The sequence below is a fragment of the Sminthopsis crassicaudata genome, chromosome 3 (assembly GCF_048593235.1).
Source record: "Sminthopsis crassicaudata isolate SCR6 chromosome 3, ASM4859323v1, whole genome shotgun sequence".
NCBI lineage: Eukaryota > Metazoa > Chordata > Mammalia > Dasyuromorphia > Dasyuridae > Sminthopsis > Sminthopsis crassicaudata.
The window spans coordinates 366,457,868-366,481,187 of NC_133619.1; positions in this window are offsets into that span (position 1 = coordinate 366,457,868).

Consider the following 23,320-nt stretch of genomic DNA (forward strand, 5'->3'; position numbering starts at 1 on the left):
GGATAATGATAATAAAGCAACTATTTTATAGAACTGTGAGAATCACATGAAATAATGTATAAAGTATAATCTGAAAAGATCATATAGATTCTGACTGTTATTATCATTATCCTGAAGTGACAGAGTAGATAAAGAGTATCCCAAATCCTCTGCTAGGTCAGTGTCAGGGGACATAAAAAAAAGGCACCACATGAAATAGGGAAAACTTGGGCTTAGGTTTGGACTTTTCTACTCACTAGGTTATTATTGTGGGCAAATCACTTCCCCGTTATGCATCTCAGTTTCCTCATCAGTAAAATGAGAAGATTGTACTAGGATGACCATAAAGATCTCTCCAATTCTCAATCTTTGGTGTATGACCTCTTTAATAATACATTCTAGATTTTCTCCAAACATTTTAAGTCAAACTTGCTGATTTATAGTTTATAGTTTATAGACATCAGATTAAAAGTAGATGAAAGAAGCAATGACTGAATACATTATAGAAAAGCAAGAGGTCATAGTAGAGATGTTTATTTAACAGATTTAATTTTTCAGAGTGTTTTTATGAGTATGATCTTATTTAAACTTCATAATAGCTGAGGAAACAGAGGCTCAATTAGTAAAGTGAAATGCCTGAGATCATTCAACTAATTGTCAGCATGTCAAGGACTAGAATCCAGCTCTTCTAACTCCCAGATACCTAACAGAGAAAATGATTGTTTTATTTAAAGACTTAGGGGATGTTAAGCTTCATTTTAATCATTCTCTTATAAACATTAATATAGTCATTTTACATATATATATATATACACATATAGTTCTGTTTTTGTTTAACACATTTTTTATTGGTTCATATGTTTTTCCTTCTTTAAATTCATCATTGCAATGCTTCTTCCATTGTAATAAAATTCAATGACATTCATATACTACAATTTGTTGAAACATTCCCCAATTGATGGATTCCCATATTGATTCCATTTGAGGGGGGCACAAAAAGTATTTCTCTGAATAGTTTGGCATGTGTGGAGTCTTTCTGTCTTTGGCTGGTTTCCAAAGAGATCTATGTTCCTCCTATTTATATTTTTAATATATATTTGTGTCATGCTCATACTTTTAACTTCCCAGCCAGCAGCTGAGTTTCATATCCAAATTTTCCAGGGCCCCTTTTTCAGAAGCTTCAGCAGTTACTGAAGTGACTGGCAGCATCTTCCTTGTGCCGGATGCAGAAGGTGGCTGCAGATGGTGTTGTCTTGGGATATCCTTGGAAAGAATGCATCCCACCAATCCCGGGCTCCCCTAACTCAGCCTTAACCATGGAAATCCTGGCTCCTATCCAAGACTCTGGTCTTCCCATATGAGGTCCAGCATGGGATGAGATCCAAACTCCTTAGGAGACTGTCTGGCAACCTGCTCTCCACAGCGTGCTATTTCCCTCCCTCCTCCACCACAGTCCTCCAAAACCAGCCAGGTCTCTATAAAGGGCTTTCTCTATGAAGGAAGCTTGTCATTACCAAAGCCCCAGGGGCTCTGAGCCTTCAGGACAAGCTAAAAGGACAATCCTGTCTCTTATACATGCTGCTAAGCCAAGCTTCCATTGCTTTGGGCAAGTCAGGGAACTGGGATCCTAATCACAGATCTGGCACTAACTAGTGATGTGACTGACCTTGGGTTTCATTTTTCTCTTTTGTAAAAATGAAACAAAGCTAGATGATTTCTCAAAGTCCTCTTCAGCTCAAAAATTCTATTAACCTAACTAACTGAAATGTTCAATTCACCCAAATTGTTTTTGTATCCTTTGCTTTTTTGTAGAAAAGATGAAACACAAGAAAATTGTCTGTTATCAAGGACTTAGTCACATATAGAACTGCATCTGTTTTCTGGTACTCATTAAAGATTCAGCCACTTTTTCTACAACTTCTCTACTTCCATCTCTACCTTCAAGGTTGAATTATGACCACTGATCTTCAGAATCTCCAATAACCTAAAAAAAATTAAATTATACTCACTCAACCTGTTAGGTCAGGGAAAACAAACTGGTCATTCCAGAGAGTTTCAATTAAAAAAAATTGAAAAAAGAGGAGTTTAGTCCTTGATGACCCAGGAAATTTAATTCATCACCATGGTCTGTTTTCTAGGCATCCTAATTATTCAAGGTTAGACTTATCATGGGCACTGAAAATCTTGCTTGCCTGAATGAACATTGGTTTGACAGTGGAGCACAGGAATAGTGGAGGGAAAAGAGAATTTCAGCCTTTCAGCCTCAGAGATAGACTTTTTGCCTAGTTTTCATTTAGTAAAAACTTAAGAAAATAGGATCATAGATTTAGATCTGGAATGAACCTTAGAAGACATCAATTTGAATCCCCTTATCTTAAAAATGAGGAAACATAAACCCACAGAGGCAAAATGCTTGACTCAGTATATATTTCCATATAAGTAATAATAAGATTTGAATTCAAGTCCATTTAAATCCAAAATTAGAACCATTTTCATGAAAAATAGATCTAGATGAGATCTTAACAATCACCTCATTCAATGGCCTCATTTTACAGCTGAGGAAGCTGAGGGTCAATAAAACTAAATATTTATCTACAATCACATAGTTAGCAAATTTGGGACTAAAAAGAGCCTTTAAAGATCATCTTATCCAACTATTTTTTCTATACATAAGGAACTTGAAGACAGAGAGAGCAGATTATTTACCCAAAGTCATATAGTCAATAAGTAGTGAAACCAAAATTTGAACCCAGTTCCTGTGACTGTATATTCATTATCCTTGCTCCTACAATTTATTAGTATAAATTTGATTTAATTTGTGCTCTTTATATAGGATCCTCAACAAAACTATTCCCTGGGGTATTGTATTGACGTCAGTCCTTCAAGGAGTTTTTGTAGGTATACCCTTCAGTGATACAGATCATGATACTTCCACACCTCATCCTGGGTAACTCTTTTTTATGTCTTCCTATTAAATCACATAGACATGTTGTGAGAATTGCATTAAAGGGAAGATTTTCTGCGAAATGGGTAAGCAACAAACTAATCTAAGTATTCTACTTTGGCATAACTAACATCAGAAATTCATTGAATGGCTTTAACATGGTAGATTTGGTCCAATACACACCAATAACTGAAGGTATAGCTGGATGATATATTGGGCAGGTCTAGATTCAGGAAGAGTTGAGTTTAAATATAGCCTCAGACACTTACTAGCTGTATGACCCTGAGCAAATTACTTAACCTATGTCTGTTTTAATTTCTTCAACATTAAAATGGGGATCAAATGAACATTCACCTCTTAGGGTTGTTGTGAGGATCAAATAGGATACTTGTAAAGTACCTAAAACAGTAGTACTTTTCAGTTTTCTCCTCTGTAAAATGATGATAATTATGCCTGTGCTAGCTATCAAACTGCCTTACCCAGCTATTATCAAGCTGTGAAGTGGTGCAATGGAGAGAGTATTGAACCTAAAATCAGGTAAACCTGAGTTCAAAACTAACCTCTCTCATTGATGAGAGTGAAACCAGACAGCCCTGTAAAGTTATGTAAAATCGCCAACAAAAAGTTATACAAACCTTTTTAGATACAAACTTAAGTGGTCTTGCCTATTCTGTTCTATTGTTCTATTTCTGTATAAAGTAGGCCTTCAGAAAATGTATCTTCTCAAAATCACTTCTCTCTTGAGAATGATATTGTCGCCAAGAGTACTATCTTGGTGTCTTTCTAACAAATAAATGCCTTTTTTTTTATCACAGCCTTTAGTACTTGAATTTCCTTTGCTACAAACCCACCCAAAAGCCTTTGAGATGAGGATCAGCAGACCCATCCCTGCCTCAGACCACACTCTCATCATCTTGACTCTGGGTAGATGATTTAACTTTTGTCTGCCTCATAATGGAGATCATAATGGCCCCTCCCTTGCAGGATTGTTGTGAGGAACACAACATGATTTTTGTATATATATATATATATATATATATATATATATATATATATATATATATATATATATATATATATATATATATATATATATATATATATATATATATATAAAGTTCTTAGCATGCTTCCTGGCACATTATGGGTGTCATGTAAATGACTACTAGTTTCCTTAAAGAAATAATGTGAAAGTGCTCTGAAGACTCCAAGGTACTATATATATGTAAGATATTTCTCAGGTATTTTTTCATTTTAAGTCCTATGCTCCTCTGATTATCCTTATCATGATTATTTCTGTAGAGGTTTGGTAAAAGAGGCTGTCAGAACCCCTCCACAAAAATCCAGGTGATTTTCCTTATTAGCAGTACTCTCATTGTCCTGCGTTTAGCACCTAATTTATTGGAAGAGTCTTACAATGTGGGAAACTGGTCTCACAAATCTAAAATTTCAAATAATTCCTGAGAAGCTATGCTCTCTGTCTTCTCTCCTTCCTCCATCACTAGTAATTCCAATTCCCCTGAGAAATGAAAAGTAACCTTTTTGGTAACTTGCCTTCTCTTCTCTCTGAGCCTATCTGAACTATTTACCCACTTAGTTTGAAGCAGAGAGAACTGAGAGACTTAGGAGGAAAAAGTGGGGCTATTGGTTAAGGGGCAAAAAACAGTGTCATAGCCTTTTGTCTATGCTGTTATAGGAGGAGGAAGTGGAGAAAAATAGCCCCTTTTTAGAACTTCCTTAATAAAGCAGGGTAGATTGCATGATTTTGAAGCTCCGTATCTTTTCGAGATGTGGCATTCAGTACCTGGGTCTATGTTTGCCCCAAAGATTCACAACAATGTGTGATGGGCATTAGGGATAAGAAAAGCCAGAGGGAATGATTCTGCTCTGTCAGTTGCCTGCAGATAGTGGCCTACCTGTGTTTTCTTCTTCCTTTCCTTCTAATTTCCTACCAGCTCAGAGCCCAGAGGCTGGGAGCTATCACAACAGGGGAGACAGAGGGGCAGACCCAGTGAAGAACTTCACATGGGATCTACCAGATGTAGTTTTTCACACAGTTCCTCATTTGGAAACAGAAGGAGATCAATACAATTACCATCTTGGCCAACTGTGATAAATAATAACCTGCCAGAAAGAAAACCTGAGGTTTCCCGGAGAGGGGGGAGAAGGTTATTGAGACAAGAGAAAGAAATTCAGGAAATCATGTGTGCACAAGCCAAGGGGGTTCTGGAACTCTGGGCTTCAATTCATAGTGAAATCACTTTCTGTGGTCGTCATCATCATTAATGGGGATTTATTGAATCCCTAGAGGGGCATGTCCTTAGTAAACAGATCAGGCCCTCATGTTTAGCAGTCTGTTTCTTTCATTATTAACTCACATGGCCAAGAGACTATAATACTATGCTCCTATGTAAGAAAGTATGACAGAGGCAACAGGGAAAGGATGATACAGGTCTTTCTTTAAAATGAAGTTCAGAATATACTAATCTTTTTCCTTTTCATGAAATTGTTGCAAGCCACATGGGATCTAAGAAGAGTCACACCTTTTTTATAAGTGGAAAGTGGAGAAGATATGTTACCCAAGGTGACTGAATGTCTTATTCAAAGTTGCTTAAGAACCAATCATTCTGTAAATTCCCAAAATTCTACTAACCACCTGTTATTTGCCTTACACTTAAGATTCAAAGACATATAAGTGGTCACTATCTTCTTCAGAGTTTACAATCAAATTTAAGAGGCAAAACTAACACATACACATACACATAAATTTATACTCTATATACAAATATACACATATATTATATACATATGTGTATATATGTATATGTATATACATATATGTATATAAATTTAATAATCAAAGACTGCAAAGGGCTGATATCAAAATTAAGTAGTACCTTGGAAAGGATGCTAGATATGACATCAGAAAAATAGCGTTGGAAATTCAAGTTGGCTAATCATCTATTGTCATGAGCTTGGGCAAGTCATAGTTTTTTCATCTATGAAATAAGAGTATTGGTCTGGATGATCTTTAAGTTCTTTTCCAGATCTACAGCTATAATTTGGGATTGCTTGTTGTAAAAATTGAGTCATACAATAGACATGATTGCTTGTTGTTTAGTCATTTCGATTGTGTCCAACTCTTCACGACCTCTTTTCAGGTTGGTTTTCTTAGTAAAGATATTGGAGTGGTTTGCCATTTTCTTCTCTAGCTCTTTTACAGATGAGGAAATGGAGGCAAAAAAGTTAAATGTCTTGTACGAGGTCCCACAGTATCTTATTGTAAAATTTGGGTTAGGTATTTGGTAATAGACACTGAGTTATCTACCAATCTTCACATGTCATCTGCCAAAATATTCCTTAATTTCCTTCTTTCTTTTTCTTTTCTTTCTTTCTTTCTTTCTTTCTTTCTTTCTTTCTTTCTTTCTTTCTTTCTTTCTTTCTTTCTTTCTTTCTTTCTTTCTTTCTTTCTTTCTTTCTTTCTTTCTCTCTCTCTCTCTTTCTTTCTTTCTCTCTTTCTTTCTTTCTTTCTTTCTCTCTTTCTCTCTTTCTTTCTCTCTTTCTTTCTTTCTTTCTTTCTTTCTTTCTTTCTTTCTTTCTTTCTTTCTTTCTTTCTTTCTTCTCTCTCTCTCTCTCTCTCTCTCTCTCTCTCTCTCTCTCTCTCTCTCTCTCTCTTTTTTAAGGGAATTGGGGTTAAGTGGCTTCCCCAAGTTCACATATATGGTAAGTATCTGAGGCTGGTCTGAACTCAGCTCCTCCTGATTCCAGAACTCTTGCTTTCTCCACTCTGCCATTTCTTATGTTTTATATCAAAACAACTATTGGTATAGCTGCTATGTGGAATAGATAACTATGGTTATTTGTGTATCCTTCTACTTCTCCTAGCAATTGTAATCTTCTTGAAAGAAGGGAGACATTGCATTTTCTAAATATTATCTCCTTCTTGTCCCTTAGCTTACAGTTCTCCATCTATTTCTATGGATCTGCTAATTCCTTCTGTTCATTTAAATGGAAACCTTTCCTTCTCTGTCCATTTATTCTTGTTCACAATCTACTATAAATCCTTCACAGAGGATTTACCCAATATTTTATAGCATTTCTGATAGGGGTTGAGGTCCCTTTAAGATTCCTTTCTAATTGCCCAATCCCCATGGCTGACCTTGATTCACAAATCCTGGTCAAAAGCACCCTTTTGAATATCCTGGCCCAGCCCCCACCATCAACTCAGCTTCCCACAGCCCCCACTGGATCTGAGCTATCTGGAAAGCCCACCAAGAACTTGGGGGTACTGCCCACAATCCCCTTCTAGGTATAAAAGAGCTGAGCTGGACCTCTCTCTTTGCAGGAGCCCTTCCTCCCAACACATGGTATCCTTCCGGCCATGTAAGGGTTCATGCCTGCCCAGCGGCCACCTTTGGCCCTGGCATCTTTCTAATTGAACTTTACTTCCAAATTTCTACAATATACCTTTTATTTATCAATATAGGTTTTCAGGCCTGTAAATTAATTTACAGGGGACACTGCGCCTTATGGGATTATCTTACTATCTATGCGCCAACAAATGGGGTTCCCCCTTCCCTTTTCCTCATTATTTCCTCTATATCATGTATTTCATGAATTGTCAGGTTTTCAATTTCTTATTCTTCATGCCTTTATAAATATTCTTGTAGTATTTGTTTGGGTTTTTTCTGCCCTAGTATAAATATTTGTAAAGTCTCTATATGAAATGGCCACAGAGAGATGAATAAGCACTGGCACTGAGAAAAAATTAGATTTGGCCATCTTTCTCATCTTTTTAAGAATACATATGTCCTTGATGTCAATATAAGTGTCCTTGATGACAATATAAGAAAAGAATGCAAGGAATTCCTATAGTTCTATACATAGTAGATACTTAATAAAAGTTATTTGAAATTAAATTAATTTAACTATGTGAGTGGGGCTTCATTCTACCCTTGAGTAAGGTTAGGTATACTAGGTCAAAATTCAGTTTCTTAGTGTTGTTGCAAAGATAATAAAGTGAAAAAGTCCCGTGCCTCCTTTGGGAAGAGAAATGTTCAGATCTACCCTTTTCCTTTTCCTCACTCTTCCCTAAATTTCCAAACCCACAATAACTAACAAACATTTTATTGAACAGAATTATTATTTTCCCAAGTCCTTAGACTAGACTGTTAGATTATTTTTTAATTGATTATACATATACAAGTTGATATATAATAACTTACCACAGTGCTACTGCCTTGCCTTCTACCATGAGGATATGTGTTTGTTTTAATTGATTTTGTATTGTTACTCAGAGAATTTTTCTGATCAATTTGAACTTGCAGATAGATTAGGCTCTGTTTCAGGTCCAGCAGAGAAAAGTAACTTTACTGATTCATTCATTGACTCCTACTATGAAGGGTATAGACATGGTTCATTGTAGATCACTATGCTTAACTAGAATGAACTGGTTGGCTTGACTGCTACAGGATAGAGCTAAACTGTTGTATTGAGACTATAAAAGAGTATCTCTTTGTTCTTTTCATAATGCAGAATACAGAACAGAGGACAGTAGAGTTAAAGGTAGACCTAAGCCCCGTGTGATTCTTCCTACCACAAAAGTTGCTGATAGCTACCATATAGAAGATGCTTATGATCATTGTGTATTTTCTAACTCATATAGTTTGAGAGGAAGGTTCTAAGCCCAAGGTTTATGGCTCAACCTCTTAGAGAGAGAAGAGTTTCCTCTCTAATGATCCCAATTCTTAGAATAGGAATTCAAATATCTAGTAAGAAAAAAAGTAGTTACTGATGAGAGTTAGGGAAGGGGAACCCCCTTTTTGGGTCGGTGCAAAGATAGTCTCGTGACGGTGCAAAGTTTTTTGTAAATGAATTTACAGGCCCGAAAACCTAGATTGATAAAAAGGATTTATTGTAGGAATTTGGAAGTAAGGTTTAGTTAGTAAAGTTGAGGGTAGATATAAAAGGGCACCAGATTAGGTCCAGTGGGCAGAAACCCTTGGCATGACCAACATAAGGATGCCATGCTTAGGATTTCTGCAAAAGTGAACTCCAAAAGTGACCCCTTTTATAATGGGGGCTCTTGGTGATCCTGAAGGTGGGTGGAGGCAGGCTTTCAGCCTGGGTCAGCATTGAATAGAATAGAATGGGTTTAAATTGTAGGGGTTGGGAAAACCCAAGTTAGCTCAGATCTGTTGGGGGATGGGGAAAGCCAAATGACCAAAATTTGTAAATCACAGGTCAGCCATGGGGAGGGTTTCTTAAAGGGATCTCAACCCCCATCATCACTAAAGCATCACTGGCCTCTTAGCTAAAGAAAAATATGATGAATGTAAAGTCTGAGCTAGTTCCCTAGAGGCCTCAGGATCAGCTAGAATCAGGATAAGCAAAAGACCTTGGTTTTCATGGGGAAAACTGCCACAAGCTCACCACCAACCTCCCTTCTCCTGGTCCTACTTATCCTACTGCCAAGTGAAGTTCTCTGCCTCTCTCACCCCACCCCTTAATCCTTACCTACAATCCTCTTAACCCCAAACATTGAGCCAGCATTAACTGTGAGAAGAGCAATTCCAAACATATGCTAATAGAGTCGTCTTATTTTGAATTGGTAATTAACTTTAAGTGTTTGGTTGTCTGATTCAAGCATACTTTTTAAGAGTTTCAACCTTTTACAATGAAGATTTTTGTAAAAGGAAGGGAGTTTCTGGTTAACATGAATTTCTTGGGGATAAGAAGATTGTGCATTTGGCTCCCAGAGTTTGAAGAACTGCAAGGAACCAAGGCTATGACATCTGGGAGCAAAACCCTGGTCTTTTATCTCTCTCTGAGAGAACTCTGTTATTTGGACAGTGCAGTTCTATTGGAAAGAAAGCTGCTTCTCAAGTTCACTTTCCTTTTGATAGAGTCTAACTCATCAAGATGTTAACAAAAGATTGGGTGATTATAGGGGCCTCTGGAGCAAAACAGCATCAACTAGAATGCTGAATTACTTCCCAAGAAACCTAAAGTTCTTTTCTTCTCCAAAGGAAGTCCAAACTATAGGATGCAAATGTGGAGAACTATATCAGCCCTAGAGCAAAAGTAGAATTCACTGGAGAGTGAAGAGGAATTGTGTCAACTTTTTTATAGACTACTAGGGGAGGAAATAAAAGCATAACATGAAATGATACTTTGAGTCCTTGTGTAGAGAATGGCAATCCTTTTTATGCCTATCTGTGGAGAGATACATTTCCTAAAATTAATTTTATATAGGATAGAGAAGGTTAAAGATATATAGTATTTGGAGGGGGATCCTCCCATAAATAAATCTACTTCACATAAACCTAGAATATGGGGTGCTAGATGGGAGATTACATTTGGTTGATGTTCAACAAATTTCAAATAATGAAAAAAAAGTTCAGTTGAGCCTTCAGCTTGTTCAATAGAGAACATAAAAGTGAATGGTTATAGAATGAGGCTGTGAATAGGGGAGGCACTATTGAGAAAGATGCTTAAGCAGAATGTTATTTATTAATTTCTTGTTCTTATCCTCTATGTCCCTTGTCATTATCATAATCTGTCATTTCTAGAAAATAATTCCTTGTGGGAAGGATGCTAAGAAATGAAATCACATTCTTGTTTCTTAATCTACCTACCCTTGTCCCTCTCTTTTTAAGGATTTAAGATTCATAAAATTAACAGCAGGCACTGTATGGTTTAAATTTAATTTATGGTCATGTGGTACAGTGAGTTTAGAGCCATGAAAATCTGAGTTCAAATCCAGCCTCCAATACTTGTGTGTTGTGACTTTAGGCAGGTATTTTAAATTGCTGTCCACCTTAGTTTCTCATCTATAATAAGAGGATAACAATAACACCCACTTTTCAAAGTTGTTGATAAATTAAATTTTTGTAAAGTGTTTTGTTAACCTTAAAATGCTATATAAATGCTAGTTATTGTGATATTGTTATTACAAGTAGGGCTATACCATATGAAAAGATGCTCCAAGTCATTATTAATCAGAGAAATGCAAATTAAGACAACTCTGAGATACCACTACACACCTGTCAGATTGGCTAGAATGATAGGGAAAGATAATGTGAAATGTTGGAGGGGATGTGGGAAAACTGGGACACTGATTCATTGTTGGTGGAATTGTGACACATTCAGCCATTCAGGAGAGCGATTTGGAACTATGCTCAAAAAGTTATCAAACTATGTATACCCTTTGATATACCAGTGTTACTCCTGATCTTATATCCCAAAGGGATTTTAAAGAAGGGAAAGGGACCTGTATGTACAAGAATGTTTGTTCTTTGTAGTGGCCAGAAACTGGAAACTGAGGGGATGCCCATCAATTGGAGAATGGCTGAATAAATTGTGGTATATGAATATTATGGAATGTTATTGTTCTGTAAGAAATGAGCAGCAGGATGATTTCAAAAAGGCCTGGAGTGACTTAAATGAACTGATGCTGAGTGAAATGAGCAAGACCAAGAGATCATTATAAACTTCAACAACAATGCTATATGATGATTAATTCTGATGGTCATGGCCCTCTTCAACAATGAGATGAACCAAATCAGTTCCAATAGAGCAGTAATGAATTGAATCAGCTACACCCAGTGAAAGAACTCTGGGAGATAACTATGAACCACTACATAGAATTCCTAATCCCTCTAGTTTTGTCTGCTTGCATTTTTGATTTCCTTCATAGGCTAATTGTACACTATTTCAAAGTCCAATTCTTTTTGTACAGCAAAATAACTGTATGGACATGTATACATATATTGTATTTAACTTATACTTTAACGTTTTTAACATGTATTGATCAACCTGTCATCTGGGAGAAGGGGTAGGAGGAAGGAGGGGAAATGTTGGAGCAAAAGGTTTTGCAATTATCAATGCTGAAAAATTGCCCATGCACATATCATGTAAATAAAAAGCTATAATAAAAAATAAATAAATAAACTAACATTTTTCTAAATAAATAAATAAATGAATTCTTCCCCTCTTCAAAGATCTAATAGATAAAAAAACAAAATTAAACAAACAAACAAACAAAAACCAAGTAGGGCTATAACCACTTTGTGGTTGCAACTACAAGTTCCATCCTCCCAACTTCAAATAACTTATTTATATAGTAGTCAAAAGAAAGCTTAGTGGTAGTATAGATTTGCTTCAGTGTTTCTGAGCATCCTTCCATCATTCCCTGAAGGAGTGAGTTTTAGGGTAGAAGATAAGCATGTGGTCTTTATCATTCCTCTATCTATCCATGGTTAGCTGAACTACGAGTTAGTATCCTGTCTATCACTGATTACCAATTAAAAGCAATTTTCAAATTAACTCAGATTGGTACATTTTAAAAACATATTTCATGTTTCCATCTTTTAAAATTATATCCAGGGCATCATTCATATAAAATAACTACATAAGGGTAAGCTATGTTGTGCAGAGTATACAGCACCAGCCATGAAGTCAGGAGGACCTGAGTTCAAATCTGGCCTCAGACACAACATTCTCTAGTGTGTGGTGCTGGGCAAGTCACTTAACCCCAATCAACCCAGCAAAAATAAATATGAAAAAATAAAATAAAATAAAATAACTCATAAAGTTTTTTTTTCCAGATTGACATTCTCAGAGTTAAGACCTGTTATATATCAGTTCATTTTTTTCTTTTAATTTTATTAGTTTCTTGTTAATTTTGTTTGAGTTTTAAATTTGTTATTTTGGTTTAAACTGAGGATTTTTTTATTTGCTGTTTCTTTTAGCTGTATAACAACTTTATTATATTCTTTTTGTTATTGGTGAAAAAGTGTAGAGATATAAATTTCCTCCTTACAGATTGTTTTGGTTGCATCTCATATGTTTTAGCTTATTGTCATCACTTTTTAAAAAATTTTTTTAATGTTTCTATTTTGATCCTTGATCCACCAATTATTTATGATTGCATTATTGAGTTATAAATCAAATTTAATTATTTTTTCAAATAATCTTTATTGAATATAATTTTATTATTATGTTTAGAAATGATATGTTTAATACTTGTGCTTTTGTGAATATATGAGGTTTAGATTTGTCTAAGTCTGAAAGAGGAATATTGGAATCCTATCCTATAGTTTTGCTATCTATTTCTTCCTGTAATTCATTTTTACATATTCACATGCTATATCTTAGGGTACATTAAGTATAAGTATTATAGCCATCTCCAATCATCCTGATATATATCTTGCCACAAGACTCATATGGTTCCAGAGGAGAAAGTAAGGTTGATGACTTTGTGTAACCTTGCCTGACTTAAATTTTCACTTGAAAAATCAAGATATCAACTTGATATCATTGATCCTCTTTGAGAACAAAGGATAAAACAATAACATATTAATCGTTTATGAAGTTTTTAACATAGTTTTCCTATTTCTTTTAATCAAGTCTCTCTCCTTTTTTAATTGTTGTCATCTGAAATCAAGATTGCTATTCCTGCTTTCTTAAAGTTCATGAAGCATAATACATTTTTGTTGGCCCCTCATTTTAACTTTGTGTTCTGAATGTATTTCTTCTGAGAAACATATTGTTTCATTCTGTTTTCTAATCTAAGCTATTATCCTCCTATGCTTTATGGTGAAGTCCTTTCATTTAGATTCATCATTATATATCGTGTATTTTTTCCCTTATCTTTTTATAAATTTCCTTCTCTTTGCCCTCAGCTCCCCTCATTATACAGAAGGTGTTGAGAGAGGAGTTTGCTTAACAGTAGTGCTCTATAATTAAAATAGTCTACTTTTACTGCACTACCTCTTTCTCTTCCTCACAACCAGTTTCTAACTAAATTTTCTTACTCATTTTTTTCCTTTTAACTTCACTTTCACAACACATCATTCAATAATGAAGATTGTTCTTGATCCCACACTGATCCTATTCTCCATCTTAAAACTCCTCCTCCTTTTTCCCTATTCTTACCAATCTTCCTGTTGGGCTTAATTTCTAATTTTCTAATTTTTAATTCCTAAACCTTAATGAGGTAACTATCTCAATCTACTGCTTTCCTGGGATCAAGGCAGATCTTGGGATTCCTGCCTATTTGCTTCTGTTTCTGATAGCTTCTTTAGCAAGATTATTTCATCAGTTTCTGCAGCTTCTAAATATCTTTTTATTCAGTTCTGGGCTAAATGTCAATCTTACAAAGTTTTTCTTTGAATTTTGAGTCACTGTTTATTCTAGGTTATTTTTTAGATTATTTTTTAAAAGCATGTGGAAACAATAAACTATAAGTTTCAGAACCATGGAATTTTAGATCAGGGAAGGACCTTATAGAACATCTAGTCTAAATTTATCATTTCACAAATGAGAAAATTGAAATCTCAGTGGAGTTGACTTGATTGAGGTGATTTAGCTGTGTAGGGGCAAGACCAAGAATAGAACCTAGTTTACTTGACTTCTAGCTAAGATTTGGTCTTTAGTCTATTTGAATTAGGGTAATAAGAGAGGCAGCTGAGCATTATGGATAGAGGATAGCTTGGATGGTTGAACCTCTTACTGTTAACTGTGTTACCACTAGCTAGTTAAATGATTCCTCAGGAAACTCTCTAATTGCAGATGAATTACAGATCTGCTTCAGTAGATAGATTTTTCTCCACCAAGTCTTCCCCACACCAATCAAATCACAGACAAAAATAATGAAATGTCAAAGTATTTCTCTCCTTATTTTTGCCTTGATGAATATGAATTCCTTTGGCAGAGGGCTTAAGAAAAATAGGCAGATCCATAGGGAATCACCCTATGGATTCACCTCTCTGTGGGTAGTTCAATTTGAAAAGAGCTTTATGGTTTATTGAAACACTAACTCCCTTCTTCATCTATAAGATGTATGTATTTGTCTTTGAATTGAATGTCTCTCTAGTGCCCACTCTGCTTTCTTGGGAGGGCTGGCACTTATTTGATATTCCAAAGAGGTAGTTTAGAAAATCTATATGTCTGTCAGTCATTATGGACATGAATTAGTGCTCAGCCATCATTGAAACCAGAACCTGTCAGAGGAGCCAGGGATTAGGATCTGACAACACAATGGCTATGAGAATTCTCCTCTTGGAACTGTCACAAGAGAAGCAAAGGGCAGTATGTATTATCAGTAATCAACGATATCTGCCCATTGAACAAATAGGTATGATTGAGAGCTCACTACTAGCAAAAGCTATTGAGTCTGACAATGGAGAAACCCTAAATCTCTCATCTATGTAAGCGAAGACATTACGTTAGCAATCAATATTGAATATAAAGAGCAAGAAGAAGATTGGGAGTCCACATTCAAACCTTTATAATAAATTACTGGGGACTATGACAGATATTAGGGAGATCATTTTTAATTTTCTATGGGCTTTTTAAATCATCTAGATTTGCCAAAAAATTATTATTCTCAGTTATTTTGGAAGAAATGACAGATTTTTGAGTAGATATTTTTATGAATCTTCTCTTTTCCTGCTTTGCAAAGCCTTTAGAAGGCTGTCTCCTAGATATCTGCAAACAATAGGCAAGACAACGCAAGAAAAAAGACACAAAATCACTTTTTCTCAAATCACCTCTGGCATTTGCTCATGAGGTGGCTTAATAAGAAGGCTGAAGATTTTTCTAATTCTGGACTCTACCTACTCAATAAATAAACAGAAGATGAACTTGGGTAGCAGGGAATACTTAATTGCTGCAGGCAGAGTTATAAACACATTCCTTTTCCTTAACCTCATATTTGATTTAGAGACTTTGGGGAAAAAGCTTTGTCTTTTAGCTATATAAACAGATACCATATTGGAACTCAGAGAAACAGTTTATAATGCCTTTTTGCTTAGTGACAAATGGCCATCAGCATTATATTGTTCCTAACTCCCAATCTAAGATCTTAGATTTAGTCCTGCTTCTGCTACCAAGTGGTTGTATTGCATTGAATAAATAATCTTTCCTCTATTTTCTCATCTGTAAAATGAGATGATGGGACCAGATAATCTCTAAATTTCGTCTTTCTATCTTTTTTTCCTTCTTTCTCTCATTTCTTCTTCCTTTTTCTATAGCTTTTAAGAAAATTTAATGATAGCTATATCATCTCCTCCTACCCCATGCTATTATCGGCATTATATTAAAACAGTAAATTTCCCTATTCATAGACATGGCAGCATGAGGTAGCATGTTAGAAATGGTCCTGTAAATCACGAAGATCCAGATTCAATCCTTGCCTGTGATATATATTGCAAGTTACCAATCTTTTAGTGACATAAGGGATTTTCTAAAGCTAGATATCAAATCTGTAGAGAGACTTTCCTCACATGGAAGTTCCCTATGTACCAATGAAATTGCCAGTTCAGTCCCAATTCAGAGACATAGCATTAGAGCTGAGAGTTTAGAGATATATAGTCTGATCCTTTTATTTTCCAGATTACCAAATTGAAACCCAGATAAGAACAGAGGATCATAAATTTGAAAGTAGAAGGAATCTGATAGCTCTAGGCAGTTAAAGGAATTTCTAAAGATCACACATATATTAGAGCTGGGATTCTAAGAAACACTAATTCAATTTACATTTCACTAACATTGCTGATGCATAATAATGTAGTGGATTCATAGAGAGATGATCTCAGTCAGGAAGACCTGGGTTTAAATTCTGATTTGGACACATTGGCTGAGTGACCCTAGACAAGTCTCCTATTCTATCTATACCTTGTCCATGTAATTCCCTAAGACTATACATTGCAGATCTGGAGCCAATATGCATTGATGGAGAAAGATTTTTCCTAGGAGATCCCTATGTAGATAAAATCACAAATCAGTCCAAAAAGAAAAGTTTAATAACACATTGGAGAAAGAATATAAAATGAACAAAATAAAAGGTACTTACCTACACCACTTAAAAATATCAGCAACACTAGTTCTGGTACTGATTATATGAGGACAGCAGTATTACCAAGTTTTAGGGGGAAGAAAAGGAGTGTTTGAGGTACTAGGGAGTTGTATAGAAAATGATATGTCCTACATACAACCTATATGCAGTTTGGGATAGGTTGAGAAGCACTTTATTCTGGCCCTGCAATATTTTTTATATGTACTTGTAACTTAATCTTGTTCCATTGTTTCTGAATTTATAAACTCTCATTTTTCTTGTAATTAAACTCTAGGAAATACACTCTAATAAAAAGATAGTAGATTTAGATCTTGGAGGGGTTTTAAGTTCATCTACGTGAGATGGTAGAACAAAGTGCTGGGTCTATAGTCAGGAAAACCAGAAGTCAAATGTGATCCCAGATACTTACTTGTTGGTGACCCTGAGTATGCCACTTAATCTCTGTTTGCCTCAGTTTTCTCAACTATAAAATGGGTATAATAACAGCACCTACCTCACAGAATTGTTGTAAAGAGTAAATGAGAAAATATTTGTAAAGCACTTAGCACAATACTAGGTATGTAGTAGATATTAATAAATGTTTATTCCTTTTCCTTATCCCATCACCACCATCAAATTAAACCCCCTCACTTTACAGATAAAGAAATAAACTGAGTGGTTAATCACTTGCCCAAGATCATAGAGATAGTTAAGTATCATAAGTGATATTTGAACCCAGATTTTCCAATCATACAGACAATACCACTATACTATGATTATGATTCAGACTATACAGAGAGAAGAGGGGAAAAAGGAGAGAAAAGAGTAGTAAGTTGGAAAGGATACCTGAAGTGAACAGTACCAGCACAGCAAGGTATTCAGTCTCAATGAAACAAACTTTGATCTTAGCACAGGAATCAGGCAGGTCTCAGAGGCTTAGTGCCTGCTTCAGTTAAGGTTCAAAGATTAAGGTGATTTAATAAAACAATTATGAGGTAAAAGTCTCTGGGGCTAAAGGCAGGGTTCCTGAGTAGAGAGAAACATATCCTATACCAAGTTAAACTTTGATAGAAATTTTTGGTACCCTAAGAAGCCTACAGGCCAACAGGGCCTAAGGCTCCTTCTTATAACCTCTAAATTCTGCTTAATCCACAGGTACCATTTTATATAGTTCCTTGGAAAAGATACAAGCAGCTCCTAAGAGTATAGCAAAACCAGAAAATAGTAAAGATTTATGTTTTCCTTTTTACTTCTTCTCCAACCTTGTATTTTTCCATATAGACCCCACTACAGAGGAAGCTACAATAGGTATTCCATCATCTCAGGCCTGTTACAAACAATACTATATTTTCATACTTACTTTGCTATAGCTAGGTCTCCCCCAGCTCTCAATATCTTCTCTTTTCCTATCCTCCTTTCCTTGAAATTTCCCCTTTCTCTAATGCATCCGTTCAGGTTGCATCAATAAGTTAACTTGATAAGCTAGCTTCCTACTAATGGGGGAAATAGCCCTGTTCCCCAGTAATATATGTGTTGAGAGGAATGGAGTTCTGGAGATGCCTTCTTCTTTGTGTCTAACTCATCAATAACTCTAATGGTGATAGGGAAGAGCTTTAAGCCACAAAGAAGGGGAGATGAATTTATGAGAGAGATACTTTTCAGCATTCAAAACAGTTGGTACCCTCCAATTCACAGGCCATCAGTCATCTATTTCACTTATATAGTAGATTATCTCTGGATTGAGATTTCAGATTCAATACAATGCCACCCCTTCATTTGAACTGGGCTTGCAGGCAAAAGCCAAAGGAAAAAGAGGAACAGTTTATAGTGAATCTGATGTTACAATAATAATAATATTTCACAATTGTACATCATCAGTAAAAACCTTTCATATTCCTTGCTTCATTTGATTTTCACAATAACTAACATTCATATTACCACTATAGCTCCATTTGATGGAAAAACTGGTCTTAACTTGAACCCAGATATTTTCATTCTAAATCCAGAGCTTCTTCAATTATCATTGCCTGCCACCTATCAATTGTTTTGTGCACAATAACCTGCCAACAGGATCTGAAAGAAATCAATATGAGATAAGCATTTAGGGCTCCCCTTTTGGAATTTCTTTATCTTTCATGAGGCTTCTCTGAATATGCCATTCATGAAGACTTCATAATAAGCTTTGTTTTGAAATTGATCTTCAGGCTTCAAATAGTGATACAGAGTTGGAGGAAGAAAGAAAGAAATAGAGCCCCTTTCCATTAAGCCAAAATTCAGCTTTCAACTTTTAAGGTTTATCAATAATAACTAACAATTATACATAAGATTCATTATGTGCTTCCTATATCACAATAATACAATGGAATAAACATCAGATTTATTGGGTATAAAGCCTAACTCTGTCTCTTACTATTTGTGTGACTTTAGACAAGTCATATAATTGCTATGGGCCTCAGTTCCTCATTGTAAAATGATGCCTTCATGTCCTTAAAAGTCTTCATTCTCAGGGTGGCAACAAATATCCTGCTTATTAATCCCTAATTTCTAAGAGTAAGAGAAGGATCTTAAATTTACCTTCCTTTGAACTTAAATCAGCTGCTTGGCTCCAACCTGCACTTCTTCTGGTTTTTATGATGTGATTTTCCCATGTATTCCCCTGCAACTCCACTACAATTAGACCAGAAAACAAAGAAATAAGCCCTTATCAGTGATTTATGCCAATATCCTGCAATACCATGGAAGAGATGTTTTGATTATGTGGTTTTTCATTTCTAAAAAATGCTATAGCATAATAAATTAATTCAATGTTATGCACTTATCTTTTAGACACATTACTATAGAAATATAAAAATGTTAATTATTCATTATCATCACTCTGATTATTTGTTGTGGCTGATAATTACATTGAATGTATTTTATATCAGTAATAACCTTCTGTCTACATTTACAACATATCGTATCTTGGGGGCTTGTCAAGTTTTTTCCCAAAGCCTTTTCTTTATTAAGACACAGACCTCAGGAGTACATAACCTTTATGTTGATGCCTGATTTTTTTCTTTCATATAAAGAGCAAATATTATAGATTAATTAATCCAGGGTGATTATAATTTAATCACTCTTCCTCTGGCTTCACAGGGGATTTGGCTTTTATTCAGTTGCTCATTCATATTGTTATGAAGAATAAATGCAGTCATAAAATATTTGTATGAATATAATTCACGGAACAACTAACCTAAGCGCAGGACCCGGAAGCAGCAAATACAGCTTTGCTTGGCTTTGGCCAGCTCTTGTGTTCATTCAAGCTGTTCTTTCCCATCTTGGCAACATGTTATAGTTGTCTAACCACATGATATGGCAGGGACTCCATTTGCAAACAGTCAAAGCGACACATTTGGCTAAGGGACTGTTACAAATTAGGAGTCTTGGAATTTCACATCCTTGACTGTGAGTTCCTTATCCATGCCTCATTTTGTGAGGCAGTGACATGTTACTTTGTAGGGTGTTTCTGCTTTTTTCAATCTTTTTATTCTATTGTCAGTGAAAACAATGATTCCTTCACAAATAACTCCTGTTTCGGTGAGTGATTTCATTCCATTTTGTAAAGGAAATGTTTGCTCCTAATGCTTAGGGAACTTAGGGAAATGGCTAAACTGTTTCAGCATGGAGGGCTTAGTCCAGGATTTTTAAAGCCCATCTTGATGGGGTTGCTTCTTTCTTTTGGGTAAGACCCCATTTGGAATTTAGGGGTATAACTGTTATTCTTAATAGTTGTGCTCCCTACTTCTCTGAGACTAAATTAGGGACTAAACAAACAATGGTAACCAATAATGGATTGGTGATAGTGGGGAGTCAGAAATTATGGATATTCAACTGAAGGCCTGGCACCATTCAAGCTTAAGAAGGGGAAATAATCTAGGTGATTCAAATTTAATCAGTATAAAAGAAGCCTGGATTCCAGGCAAATAAATTGTTTCTTTGAATTCTAGAGAGCAAATTTAATTGAAATGGTAGATGAGATAGAAGTATTTATTGAATAGCTGCTAAGTGCCTAGTCAAGTGCAAATAGAAAGAGAAGAAATTTATTTCTTGTTTGATTTGTTAGGATCATACAACTAGCAAGTGTGTGAAACAGATTTTCCTGACTTCAGACCCAGCATACTATCCTTTGGACCATCTTGAAGCCTGTACTATTTTGCTATAGTTCTAAGCATGGTGGCACATGTCCATAGTCCCTACTAATTGGAGAATCTGAGACTTGAACTTAGGCATTCTAGACTATAGAAGAACTAAGAGCTGAATGTGTATCTTCCTTAAGTCTGGTCACCAATATGGTGAGACCCCAAGAGTGGGAGTCCACCAGGATGATAAGGAGACTGAACTGGTCTCTGTTGAAAACAACAGGGCAAGTCTTCCTCACTAATCCATGGTGGGCTCAGACTTATGAATGACTATTGCATTTCCAGCTTAGGTGAGATGGGAAGAACCAATTTCAAAAAACAAAAACAGCTACACCAAATGGGAATATAGTAATTTCTAATTATTTCTCTGAATAGTCTTCTCAGAGGAAGTTTGATGAGTTGGATTTTAAATCTGATTGGATTTGCATTGGTATAAAGAAATCAGGCTGTGAGAATGTGCCATTCAAGACAAGAATAATAGCATCATATGGGAAAATAACATAAGAAAAAGCTGAGAGGCAGTAATGGGGATGATGTACAAATGAGTAGAGGAAAGGATTCTAAGGAGACTAACCCAAAAAATATCTTACAATTCTATATTACAATATATTTTTCAAAGGACTTTTGAATATTATTTCATACTTTCATGATAGGTTTCTGAAACAGGAACATCAGGAATTGTTACCCCCCCCCCAATTTACAGATGAGGAAACTGAGACACAAAGTGGCTAAATTATTTACCAAGAGTCACACAACTGGTAGAAGATTTCTCTTAAGCTAGTCAATGAAAAGATTCAATTTATCATGTCACTTGATATTATTTCATACTTTCATGATAGGTTTCTGAAACAGGAACATCAGGAATTGTTACTCCCCCAATTTACAGATGAGGAAACTGAGATACAAAGTGGCTAAATTATTTACCAAGAGTCACACAACTGGTAGATGATTTCTCTCTTTTTATTTTTTTATTTTATTTTATTTTTTTTATTCATTTTTCCAAACTATCCCCTCCCTCCCTGCACTCCCTCCCCCCGATGGCAGGTAATCCCATACAATTTACATGTGTTACAATATAAACTAGATACAATATATGTGTGTAAATACCATTTTCTTGTTGCACATTAATTATTAGCTTCCAAAGGTATAAGTAACCTGGGTAGATAGACAGTAGTGCTAACAATTTACATTCGCTTCCCAGTGTTCCTTCTCTGGGTATAGTTATTTCTGTCCATCATTGATCAACTGGAAGTGAGTTGGATCTTCTTTATGTTGAAGATTTCCACTTTCATCAGAATACATCCTCATACAGTATTGTTGTTGAAGTGTATAGTGATCTTCTGGTTCTGCTCATTTCACTCAGCAACAGTTGATTTAAGTCTCTCCAAGCCTCTCTGTATAGATGATTTCTCTTAAGCTAGTCAATGAAAAGATTCAATTTATCATGTCACTTGACCTGTGGAGACATAGCCCCCTATCCACTTTCCTGCTACTGGGCCTCAAATTCCCTTTAGCAATTCTTATATATTTAAGTTCTTGAAGGTATCTCAATAAACAAATATGTGACATTGAAGATATTACTCTGAGTGTACCACCATCCTGCTGGGCCCAAAGCTCACAATCTAGTTGTCATCTTTGAGTTCTCACTCTCTCAGTCCCCTGGATCTAATTTGTTGCCAAGACCTGCCAGTTTTTTCTTTGTCACATCTCTCCCATATGTTTCCTTCTCTCTTCTGACACTACTACTATCTTGATTCCTCTTTTATCATCTCATGTCTGGACTATTGCAACAGCCGTCTAGTCAATCTTTCTGACATGGATCTCTCCCCACTCCAGTCTATCTTCTCCTCAACTATCGAAGTGATCCTCTTAAAAATAAATTTGACCATATCAATCCAATTATTCGGTAAACTCCAGTGGCCCCATCACTTCCAGGACCAAATACCTTATTTAGTGTTCAAAACCCTTCATAATCTGACCCCCTTCTAACTGTCTAGTCTTCTCATGTCTTACTTTTCTCCATGATCTGGGGACATTGGCCTCCTAGCAAAGCCTCCTTGCTATATAAGCTTTATTATGTTGCCAAAGGGAACTGGAACATACATACAAAAATATTAAGAATATTGCATTAGAGGAAAGAATATCTGACTTGGAGATAAAAGATCTGGCTTTGAATTCTGTTTATGTTTAGTAACTATGTAAATCTTTACTACTATATTCATCTCTCTAAACTTCCATTTCCTCATCTTTAAAATGGGAATAATTCCTGCTTTACCTGTTTCATGTAATTGTAAATATCAAATAAATATTAAGGTGCTTGAGAATTTTGAAAAAAAATTCATATATACATAGATATATGTATATGAATATATGGATTAT